Source organism: Chiroxiphia lanceolata, chromosome 8 (genome assembly GCF_009829145.1).
Source record: "Chiroxiphia lanceolata isolate bChiLan1 chromosome 8, bChiLan1.pri, whole genome shotgun sequence".
NCBI lineage: Eukaryota > Metazoa > Chordata > Aves > Passeriformes > Pipridae > Chiroxiphia > Chiroxiphia lanceolata.
In genome coordinates, this window is record NC_045644.1 from 35120066 (window position 1) to 35131747 (window position 11682).

An 11682-nucleotide genomic window follows, 5' to 3' on the forward strand; every position below is an offset into this window, starting at 1 on the left:
CTAAACCTGCCCTGAAGAACTTCAGGCCATTTCCTGGGATTCTGTCACTGATCACTCTATTGTAATATATATAATATATTGTCTTCTATTGCAAATGCAGAGCAAAGTAAAATTTCTCAAAAGAAAGGTAGTGAAGAAATTAAAGTTTAAGAACTTAAGCATGGAAACAGGTTTCTCAGGGTTGTGTTCAGTCTGCATATCACAGAAAAATTGCCTTCAGATAGGGGGCATTTTGTCTTTTCCAAGTAAGTTTGATGCATCGTGTGCAGTAGCTTCAAATGGCCACTTCTTTAGATGTTTTGAAATATTCCAGATGCACTTTTGCCAGATAATTTCTGGTCATAATGGCAAGATTCTGTTAAAGTCTGTGTGCAATTTAATTATTGAGTAAGTGGACGTTGTATTTGCGTAATGGCATTACAGCCCAAAACCTTTTGTTTTTTTTCTTTACTCTCCATGAAGGTAGGCATTCATTTATGGAAGCCATAGAGTGGGAACTTTTGGCATCCTGAAGAATTGTGTTCTAGAATCTATATTTTTAATATCATTCCTCAGGTCAGAAGCTGCCATGAGCAAAGAAGAGGAGTGCCACCAGTGCCTGAGAGTCCTTACATTGGCAAGGAATTGATACTGTAAGATACACCAGATTGTTTGAGCAGGTAAATTACTTCTTGTACAAAGAGAAAGCAAAAAATCCTGTGTTTTTCACCAAATGTAGAATTCCTTCCTACCCCCAGATCAGTGACTCTGGACCATGCAGTTCTTTTGCTGCTGGTCTAAAATGCCACAGAGAAGGGGAGAAAAAACAGATTTTACATAGTATGGAAAAGCAAAGGCTTCCTGGTTCACTTTAGTGATATGCTCAATCCATAAAGTGCTCGAGAATAACACAAAAATTTCTGCCTTCTCCAAGAAAGCATGAGAAAGGAGAGGCCAAAAGGGTTTATAACTCTATCGGTTGTCAGTTTGAAAGATCAGTCCTCATGGATCATAAACAGATGTTTTCTCCTAGAAGCCAGGCTTTCCTCTAGGCAGACTTCTAGGGCATGAGGTGCCCGGGAGTATGAGATGTCAGTGTTCGACTTGCAGGTGTGAGTCAGGACCTGTGGGAAAATGGTTTCTTCCTGAGTGACAGATGGCTGTCGAGTGAGGAATGCTCCAGGGCATCAAAAACGGTGCTTAGTGCCTCTACTTTGGCAGCCACATCCTATCTCACTATTTTTTATGTTTCCTTATGCTACTTAATTGTATATTAACTTGTGGTTAACTTGCCAAATTTTGACTTCCAGCTGTTCAGTCCTCTGTTTTTATCAACCAGCTTGGAATACTTCTCGACTTGGAGCCCAGCCTTGCCTTTAAAGCAGTGAAAGCAGTGGGGCCAGATATGTGCTGGTCTTCTTACCATGGTCTTCTGACTTTGAGCTTGCTTGGCTGCCTCATGGGGCTGCCATCGCTTGGTTTTCAGCAAAACCTCACTCTTACCTGTGCTGTGTCAGGTCAATGTTGTCCTTCTGGCCTCAGCCTTTCTGTAGGGTTCCTATTTTTGAAATGCCCAAGAAAGGGTTGGTAACATTTAGCGTCACTGCTCAGCAGATTGGTAGGAGTGAGGGGAGTGGTTGGTCCTTCGAAACTCAAGAGCTCTGCTTTAAAGGGATCGAGGTCTAGAAGTGCTGTCTTACAGCTGGTGTGTCAGATAGCAGATGTTTGGGTTTCAGAGAACATTTCAGTTTATGAAAACAGGTTTCCCACGCCTGCTCTACCCCCATGCAATCTCTACAGCAGCTGCTGCTCTTCAGGAGAAGGTTTCCAGGCAGACATTCCTGTGTTGTCCACCTTCCTTCAGCATCTACATGTGTCACTTTTTTGCTCATTCCTGGCAAAAATCACAAGATTTCACCGCTCCCCATTAAAACCCAGCAGCAGCCATTCCCTGCCATCCTCGGCCAGCCCTGACAGACTGGTGTCACTGGTACATGGGCAGGAGGCTGCCTGGAAATTAATTTTTATTCCAAAACTTTTGGTTGCCAATCACTTCATTTCTCAGCTCTGAAACTAAACACCCCTTTGAACTGTGTGCTTTGCTGGGCTGATGACCTGGCCCGCTGACTTCTCCTATCTGTGTATGTTTTTACTTTGATTTTCAGCAAGTGTTACTGCCTTTGACCCTCTCTGTCTGTGAGATTAATTCTACTTCAAGTCACTGTTTCTTTGGTGGTAGATTTCTGAATTAGCCACTAACTTCAGCATTCCAGTTGTAAGACCACATCCACCAAATTTTGATTACAGCACTACCATAGTCACTGCAGTAAAGATTTTTGGGCCTTCTGATGTACTGTTTTCTTTGTTTTCTTGTTTATTATTCCATTGCCTCATGCTTCCATTATGTGTGATTCTACAGCCACTTCACAGAACTCAGAAAAAGAACCTAATTAGGTTTTCCCTAATTAGGCACAAAAAACCCTCTGTGCTGTATTTCATGTCTTCTTGATTTTTCAGCAATGAAACAGAATTTCCATTGTTATAAAAGTCTGTGTGTGAATGAGAAAAAAGTCCCTTACGTGTATTCAAAATCCTAGTATTGGGCACCACTTCATGATATTTGGGACAAGGGGGATCAAGTACTATCAAGCCAAGTGAGCTGATTTCCTAGTATGTGGAAGAATATATTTCACAAAAAAACTCGGTGCGTGAAATGTGCTTCACCAAAATCCTTTTTCTAACAATTGCATGGCAGTGCTGGTCTTTCTTTAATACTCATTTTTAACTTTTTTTTTTTTCAGATTTTTTTCCTTCAGAAAAGAGTTAGAGACTTTACTATTTTATTAGCTTTCTCTGAAATACCTTTGAAAAACAGGCAGAATTTTTTTCTATAGTAATTCAGGTCCAAGAATGACAGCTTTCTGTATTTTCATGAGTTTTCCAATAAAGACTGTCTACTAATAAGGTTTTAAACATTTTACATTGCATTTATGTCATTACAGTTTTCCCCATGGCTAAGCATAAGGCATTTCTTGATCTGCATTTTCTGGGAGGTAAAAGTTTTAACAAAGTTATAGAAGATTCTTCATTGTGACAGGTTATAAAATCAGGAGGAGAGGGATAAAGCTGCACACACTTTCCCAGCTTTCCAGGCAGGATGTCCACTTACTCACAGAGAGCTGAGTCTGTCCTTCTCTGGGAATAATCAGAGCATTTGCCTAAGGATATTCCACCCATGGTAAAGCGCCCAAGGAAGTTATCTGTGGCCTCCAGACATCTCAAAGGTAGCACCATTGCTTGCCTCTCTGATTACTTTTGTATTTATCTCATTATTTATTCCTTATTTGGGGAATATATTAAAATAGAAGTGACTTTCTTTTCTGTAACAGTCAGTCTGATGTGTTATGCATAGAAATTTTAAAATAGGTTCTAATAGAGGTACTGAAAAGAAAATTTTCTGCATGTCAGGCATCCTCAATAGCAACCTTCCTTTTTCTCCATGTTGAAAAAGCAACAACAAAAGCAGCTTATAAATGTCTGTATTACCAAAATTGGGCACCTGCAACAGCCTGAGAAGGGCAACTGGAGAGGTGGAGCACAGCACAACTCCTTCCCTCCGCTGCTGCCAGGTGAACAAGCTGCTGTATGTCTGGAAAGGACTGCTGAACCTATGGAAATCCCACAGGACTTTCTTCTGTGGCTCCCTGGGAACTGTTCCTACTTGTGGGAAAAGGTTGTCCTGAAATATTTTGAATTAGGAGCAGAGATTCTTCTTGAATGCAGTAGTCCACCCTCCACAGCTACCCACTGCCCCTTTGAGGAACTTACAACACTATCTAAATAGCAAACAACTAAATATCCAAGTTTGCTTTTTCTTTTTTGAAATCTTAAGGCTGTCCCATTACTTAACCCATGAAGTTCTGGAAGGTGTAGACTGAGAAGCTGTATTGCAGAAAAGAAATTCACTTCTGAGAAGATGCTTCTTTGCTCTGGAAATAGACTCCCCAAACCAAGAGGATTTTAGGCAGGGTGGACTGCACGAAGACAAGCTGGATACTAACTGCTCAGATGAGGTGTTGAAGGAATATTACTTGTCCAGTGGAGAAGGTGGTTGTTAACTTGATTTAAAAAAAAAAAAAAATTTCATTTCTGTCAGTCTCTGTTCTTCCTCCAGTGCCTAATAGTTTTCCAGGGCTTTCCACCACGCATGTGAGATGTGTAGAGAAGCTGTAGCTTCCCCTGAGCCACTGTGTAGTGTAATAACATTGCCTGGGAACAAGGAGGAACATGTTTTTTCTTTCATCCGGAGATATTCCTGGTGAGAGCTGGGTGGGTGGCTCAGGCAGACTGAAAGGTGGCTCAGTGTGACTCCTGTTGTTCCAAAGTAAATCTGTTTTCCACTCCCGTCTCTGCCTTGTATGGATTGCAGAGATCCATTCACATTTAGCAGGGAAGTTTGTACTCAATAAACACTGCAGGAGCATTTCACAGTCTCAGGCTGCCACATGAGGAAGTTCTGTGTCTTTCTTGCTTGAGTTGACAGTCTTGTACTGCCCGAGGATGTACCTGTCTAGATGATCATCCCCAGGGGGCTGGGAACCTCTTAGGTAACAGGGGCAGTTTCACTGGGAGCTGTGCTCTTTGTGCCCACATTTGGGCTTTGGTACTTAAGAGTTTTTAAATGTCACAGTGAGCAGCAAGCAGCACGGAAACCTAATCTTGTTGGGGGACTAAGTACATTATACTGGTGATTTACTCATTCTTTAGGATTGTGTAGACTTGCCTACTTTTGGTGAAAATCCTTGACTTATTCACGTTGTTCTCAAAGATGTAACCCAAAACTGGTTACTTCTCTACATTCTTTCGTGTTTAATTCAGTTCATTCGAGATTCTGTCTCTAGGGAAGGGGGGGGTGCATGTGTATATACACACCCATGACTGCAATTTTGGCATGACCTTGGGTTTTGATGACACTAGTGCTGCTATCATAAAGAAATAAAGTAATTCCTTATGTGTGTATTTTGTCATTCCACTGGATGAAATGTATGTATGTTTAGGTGATCTGACTTGAACTGATTGCTCTCTCCCTGAGGAAAAGCACTGGTGTTACCCTGAGGCTGTCTTCTCCTTTCGAAACCTTAATTTCTGCACACTATAGTTTGCTAAAAATAGGAGAAACTTTTACATTACCAGTAGGAAATGTGAGTCAGCTTGATTACCACCTGAGGTTATACGTGTATGTGTAAAATGTACCTAGATGGAACACATAATATAAACAGCCTTTTTATTTGTCACCTGCCAAAATGTCAGTGTGCCTGTGTGGTCAGTCCATTAGTGTTAAATGGGACAATTTTTTCCCTGGGAACCATGCTCTGAAATAACTGATTGGGGTCATTAGTTTGTTTAATTTCATTGCTGCTGGTTTAGCTTACAAAAATGTGGGTGGACTTTCTTTTCTTTTTGACAATGTGCTTCAAGCAATACTGTTTTTCTTTAAGCTAAAAATATTTCTATATAAAATGTCACATCTAGAATATCACATCTTTTATTAACCTCTAAGGAAGCCTGAACTTTTGTACTAGAAATGAACAAGGTCACCAGAACAATTTGTTCTTTGTCTGCCCTGCTACACATCAACTCTAAGAATTTCCAAAGATCCTCTGGACTGCTGGAAGCCAGCAATACATTCCCAAAAGGACCAAGGGACCAAAGCAGTGCAGTGAAGTCACACTGCCTTTGGCTGGCTGTGGTCAGCCATTTCCCTAGATTCCATCCCAGTGATTATCCCATCATGGGGATTTGATTTTTCTGGTATGACTTGTTTTCAGTAGACCCTGGGGGTGTTTTTGTGGGTTGTGGGTTTTTTGGTTTGTTTGGGGGTTTTCTGGTTTGGTTTTTGGTTTTTGGTTTGGTTTGTGTGTGTGTGTGTGTGTTTGGTTGGTTGGTTTTTTTGTGACCTACTATTTTATAAGTATTTCTCCATTAATTTTCACTTATTTCCATCAAGGTGAGGCTGACTGGTCTGTGAGTTTTATTCCTCTAGCTCCTGTGAATGGGCCTTTTTTTTTTCCTTCGTTTTGATAGAAGAAAGGAGCAGTGAAAGAACTAAAAATTGATTTAGCTTAAAGTAAGGCTGGGATTTCTTTCAAATTGAGCTTGATAGTGGGAGAATACATTCTCCTCATTAACGTCACCCAGAGACCAAGTAAAGATTTGATGCTGCAGTACAAGCAGCAGAACACTGTGGATTTTATAACTCATGATCGTGAGTTTACTGCAGAAGAACATTTGTAGTCTTTTAAATTGGTGTCTATTATATCATATTACATTTTAGGGCACTTTAGGGCACTCTTCAATTACTTCCAAGGTGCCAAACTGAAAGCCTACCCTTCTTTCATGAGTTTGTCCTTCTGATTCTTGCCCTTCTGAAACTTGGGTTTCTTGTTTCGCCGGCAGAAAATGATTTGTAGTGTCATGTGGTTTGCACATCATTAGCTTCAGGGGCGGTTTTAGTACATACTTTCTAGTTTCAACTTGGAATTGCTAGTTTTCATGGACTGCTAGGCTCTATAGACCTAACAAACTATGATTTATGCAAGCATACTTTGAAATTAATTTGTGAGATTTTCACTGGAATTTAGTCATAAAGGGTGGGGGGTTTTGCTGTGGTAGTGCGATAACTAAATGAAACCATTTTTAGTAGTTTTTGGTATGTAGAATGCACAAAACTGTATTGTTCTCAAATGCAACAACTCAATAAATATGAGAGAAGCCAAAAGTTTTCCCCTGTCAATTCTCAAAATACAGACTGTTGTACTTTTTTTCTATGTCAATATTAACTTTCTCTGTGCAAAGCTTCATACAGCACAGGAGAAAGTCTTAGAGAACAAGATCTAAAATACTCCCTGAGACTTCAGGTGTCACAGGGTTGTCCCCTTCCAGAATAAAAAAGCCTTTACCTTGGTTATCATTGCTGTAAATTCAGTGGAGACTTGTGGTTGTGCTTGACACCAGTTCAGTATCTTATGGCAAGGCAGGTCTATTCTAAAGGCCATCCACTCTATTTTCAATGCAAATTAATAAAGAATTCTTCTATACATAGTATGCACAGACTTAAGAGGAAACCAAAGTGCTGCCTTGTCCCAGCTGTGACTACAAGGCAGGAAAACACAATTGGATGGAGGAGGCTCATTGGCAAGTTACAGGGAGAAGTCACAGCTCTGGATGTGATAGAAAAATAGCTGAAGTGAGAGAATGAGATATAGATGGCAAGTGGGGAACTTGTTTTCTTTTATTTCTTCCTTTCTGCCTTTCTTCTGGCTGTGTTTAGAGCCTTATGTTGTCTGGTTTCTTTCTCCTAAGGAAGTCAGGAAGGCTGTCCTGGCAGTGAGACGAGGGATGAGGGAGACAGAGGCTGATAATTTGCTGATTGCACCCAGCCCAGGTGGAGAAGCACAGGCGGAAGTGCTGGTTCAGGACTTCTGATACTTCTGGCACTGATTTTGCTGTTGTTTTTTTTTTTTAATAAATCATCTTTTCAGTTCTTATTAGAAAACCAAAAAGCCTGACTCTGAATTAGGCAGATCTCTTTCACTGCTAAAGCCAATAAAGAGAAAGATTTTATTTAATTCAGAGGTATTCAAATACTTTTGCCAGGTACTTACTGTTTGTGTTTTACAGATATTCATATACTACTGGAACTTGGCTAAAAAGTAAGAATAGATATTACTGCTCCCCTCTACTCCTTCCCAGTATTAAAGAAGAGAAGCTTTGTAGGTATGTATGGTTAATGTCCCTCTCTTTGTCTAGTGTTTTTCCTACTTTATATTAGGTTTGAGAAGCATTTACTTAAAAAGATCAACTGAAATTGGTGTGTAAGGCTCGAATATATATATATTTATGCACTATTTCAGTAATGACAAATCACCTGATAACTTTGATTTTAAAATGCACGATGATAACATTTGAAGTTAAATTTGAAGTAACTACTGCAAAAATTATTTCTTTTACTTTGTAGTGTTATCTTAAGGTCTAGTCCCTAATGGGTCTCTTTGAATGGATCAGGGTCTTTTTTTCACCTTAATTCCGCTGGTATAGTAGAAATATATACTGCTGAATTTGATGCAGATTTACAAGAATTAAGAAGAAGATAATAAGAATCTTGCATTGTATAATACCCTGTCATACTCAGTAGTGTGTATATTGACCTGAAGCTAATGCTCTCTTCCTTGGTTAGCAGCCTGATTTTTCAGTTAGGTATTTAAACACAGGAACCAAAGAGTCAGTCATCCTTGTAATTCACCTTCTTTGGTGCTTAAGAAACAGCAAAGAAAGGATTATCACTATTACAGGCAGAGCACTAGTTTGGCTGTGTTAAAGTTGTGAACTGTTTTTTGTCAAAGGTTGACTGTCTCCTGCATGCTTTGAAACACATGTTCTTACACAGATTGCCTCACAAATGAATGTATCTCACAGCTATGCTGAGAGTCATTAGAAACAGGGATTTTTCTTACTTTATTTCAACCTGGTTGAAAAGAATACTAAGGGAGTTGTTTCTATTACAGAAAGAACATCATATAATTTTTCTCACTGAAAGTCTCCAGTGCTCCCCCTCAATTTGGTCTTATTTCTGTCTGCAAAACTGTGCTGTTAGTAAAGCTGGCATGAGGTAGATGTTTGTTTTTACTGGCAGGGTATACATATCAAAAGGTTTTGCTGCAGAGAAGACTCCAGACGTCCCCTGCTGATCCAAACTAGGTTGGATACTGTACATATTTTCCTTGGAGAGTGAAACTCTCTTCTCTGCCTAAGCAGAGGTGACATAAGGAGCTTTTCTGGTCGAAGTCTGGCATTGCTGCTTCTGTGTGGGAGTGGGAGCTTGTCCTGGGCTTCATTCATGTGAAGGCGTCATTTATTAAGAAAAGTTAATGTGTTTATCACAAATGCTGGAAAAGTTCAAATTCTGCTGGAAAGATTGGGACAGTTTCTGTCTAGCTGCAACATGGTATTCAGCAGTGTTCTTCATTTTGTAATGTCATAAATTCCAGAGAAGTGATTCCTATGCATAATGGAGTCTCAGTCAGATAGCTGTCAGAAAATACCTTAAGAATCATCTTGGGCATGTGAGAGGTGCTCCCAGGACACAATGGGAACTCCTGTTCTAAAGAGAACACATTTCCTTCTTATGTGTCAGAGGTGTCTGTGGCTTTTCTCCATAATGCCATTACCACCCTTCTGTGGCAACAGACTCCTGATTTCATTCTCATCGTGTTCTTTATCCATAGATTACTGTGTGTATGGTCACTAGATAAATGCTTCCCATCCCCTGCTCTCGTTAGGGAATAGAAGTTTCATCCTCAAATCTGATTATCTGCTGAACTAGCTGTGCTCTGGAGCTGATGCTTTGGAAAAAGTATTTTCAAGCCTCTTTGGTTTTCCAAGTGTGTTACTGATATATGGGTTATTATTCCATTTAACAATAAAACACGAAGTTTTCAAAGGTAACCAACATTTTCCCAGGTAACCAACATTTTCCCAGTAACCAGTTTGTTCTTCCAAGTATCCTAATTCTGCAGGTACCTTTGGGTAATGCATTTTTTCTTAGTGACAGGTAAATGTTGGTTGCCTTATGTGCTCTGCACCTGGTTCAGCCAGCCCACAGGTGAGGATTAGGTCCCAGGTGACTTAAAAAGGACCACACACGTCTCCTGTATTTCTAATTATGCTGATGAGTTCACAGAGAATCATTTTGATTGAAGGAGTAAATATTGGATAAAGAAACAGTACATAACACAGACAATCTAGAACCACACAGGTGGTTCACTACACTGTGGTCTGAACAGGCTGGCACTGAGCTTTCAGGAGCCCTTGTTTTATACCCCGTGCCCTACCAACGTTTGTGGAGTCTTTTTTAACAAATTAAAGATCCAGGTTGTACATTGGCAACAATCCTGGAAAGCAGCTATCCTGAACTAGTCTGCCATCATATCAGACTGACTTTATTTGGGGATTTATTAGGAAGCATAATGGAAACATACTTGAAGGCTTGAAAATGGATGAGAGGTTCTGACTGCCATAGCACAGTGCACAACGCAGCTCAGCCTGCTCAGTTTGTTGTTGTGGAAGAAAGCAAAAGCAAATAACATATGGATGCAATTTTTACACATTTGTACAAGCCCTTGACAGTCAGATCTGATTTCTTCTAGCAAAGACAAGAAAGAATGTCTCTTGCACCTATCCTGCCTTCGTCTGTAATTGAATTATAATCACCCCCATTGCTCTTGTAGAGGAAAGCAGATGGTAAAATATTACTTCAGAGCGTTTTGGGGAACACAGGATTTTTCTTAAAGGTTATTAGTGCTTCTACTGGAGCATTCTAGAGGTGACTTTAAGAATATTCTTAGGATTTCTAATGCTAATACAGAAATAACAGGGAAAGGATGTTATTATTGCATTTTTATTGCAAACTGGTAAAAAAGGTTAAATCCATTCAAGCTATCACTTAATCAAATGTTCTCTGGTTCACTTTTTCAGGGCAACGTAGGTCAAAACAGAGTGTTCGTAGCTGAATTAAGCCTTGTCACAATAATAAAATAGGCTTATTTGTGGGAGATTTGATAAGAAGTTAATAGTGGATTTGCTGCTTCTTGCAAATAAAAGAAATATAGTGCTAATTTATAGATTTTTGTAAAAAAAGGTTTTTCTGGTGCGCCAATGGATAAACGTGTGCTGAATAGAAATTTTAACACCACTGCTGGTACTTGTTAGAGGAATATATTCAAAATAATAACAGAGCTTGCCAAAGAGCAACTTGAGAGGTGATTTTCTGTTTTTGTGCAGCTAATTAGGCACAGAAATGAAGCGATGGTGCCGGGGTTTTCCACATGGCTGACAAACACATAGAAAATTTCAGCTGCTGAAATTGGAAATAAAGACAAATTCAATAGTTAGCAAAATGTGTTGGGCATAGGCAGATGTTTGGTTGGGGTTTTTTAACTGTTAGGTTTTGCATATTTTCATTTTGCTGAAGCATTGGTAATTTCCTTTGAGCTCCTGAAAAAAACAGGATTTGGTGAAGAGAGAAACTGAAGTAGTAGAAAAAGTCTTCAGTAGCTGGCAGAGAGCTGCTGAAAAGAGCTACAGTAGTGTTTTGGAAGTGTAAGAACAGTCTGAAGAGGCATAAAATCCTTTGATGGGGTCACTTGTTGACAAAGCTCTTAGGAATGACTAATAAATTGAAAGGGTGAAAAGAAAACAAAACTCTTGTTCTCACTCCTCATTCGTAGAGTTTAGATTTAATCTTATCATTGACTGAGATTTCCACAAACTTAACATTAAAATATAGTAAACCATTAATTTTTTTCCTTGCTTTTTTGTCAGAACAGCAAAAATCTTATTTCTTGCAGTTTTACCGTGTGTAAATTGGAGCATTTGAGCAGAGATGGAATCTGGCATAACATACTCATGTGGAACTTTGTTTGTCTTGATTTGATAGAATGTCCCCAAACTGGACAAGTAGCACCATCCAGGTTTCAGAATGTTATTTCACATAAATCCATGGCTTTTCAAATAATAGTTAAAGAATTTTCTCTGTTGTTGACTGGAAGGTAGAGGTGACTGTCATTTTTCCTCCCTTCTCAGTAAATTAATGAAATAATTAATAGAAAATACTGACTATAACATATATATATATAACCAAGACTA

General features: G+C 39.4%; 1 long non-coding RNA gene across 2 annotated transcripts in view; it reads left to right on the forward strand.

Annotated features, from left to right (window-relative positions):
• LOC116790444 overlaps window positions 1-11473 on the forward strand; it is a 31194-nt gene extending 19721 nt beyond the window's left edge. The window contains exons 3-7 of one of the 2 annotated variants that reach the window (XR_004358359.1): window positions 556-659; window positions 2982-3263; window positions 7660-7755; window positions 8672-8795; window positions 11385-11473. This is a non-coding gene — a long non-coding RNA (uncharacterized LOC116790444). The remainder of the gene's footprint in view (window positions 1-555; window positions 660-2981; window positions 3264-7659; window positions 7756-8671; window positions 8796-11384) is intronic. The other variant, XR_004358360.1, reaches the window with a different exon arrangement.
• The last annotated feature ends 209 nt before the right edge of the window (window positions 11474-11682 follow it).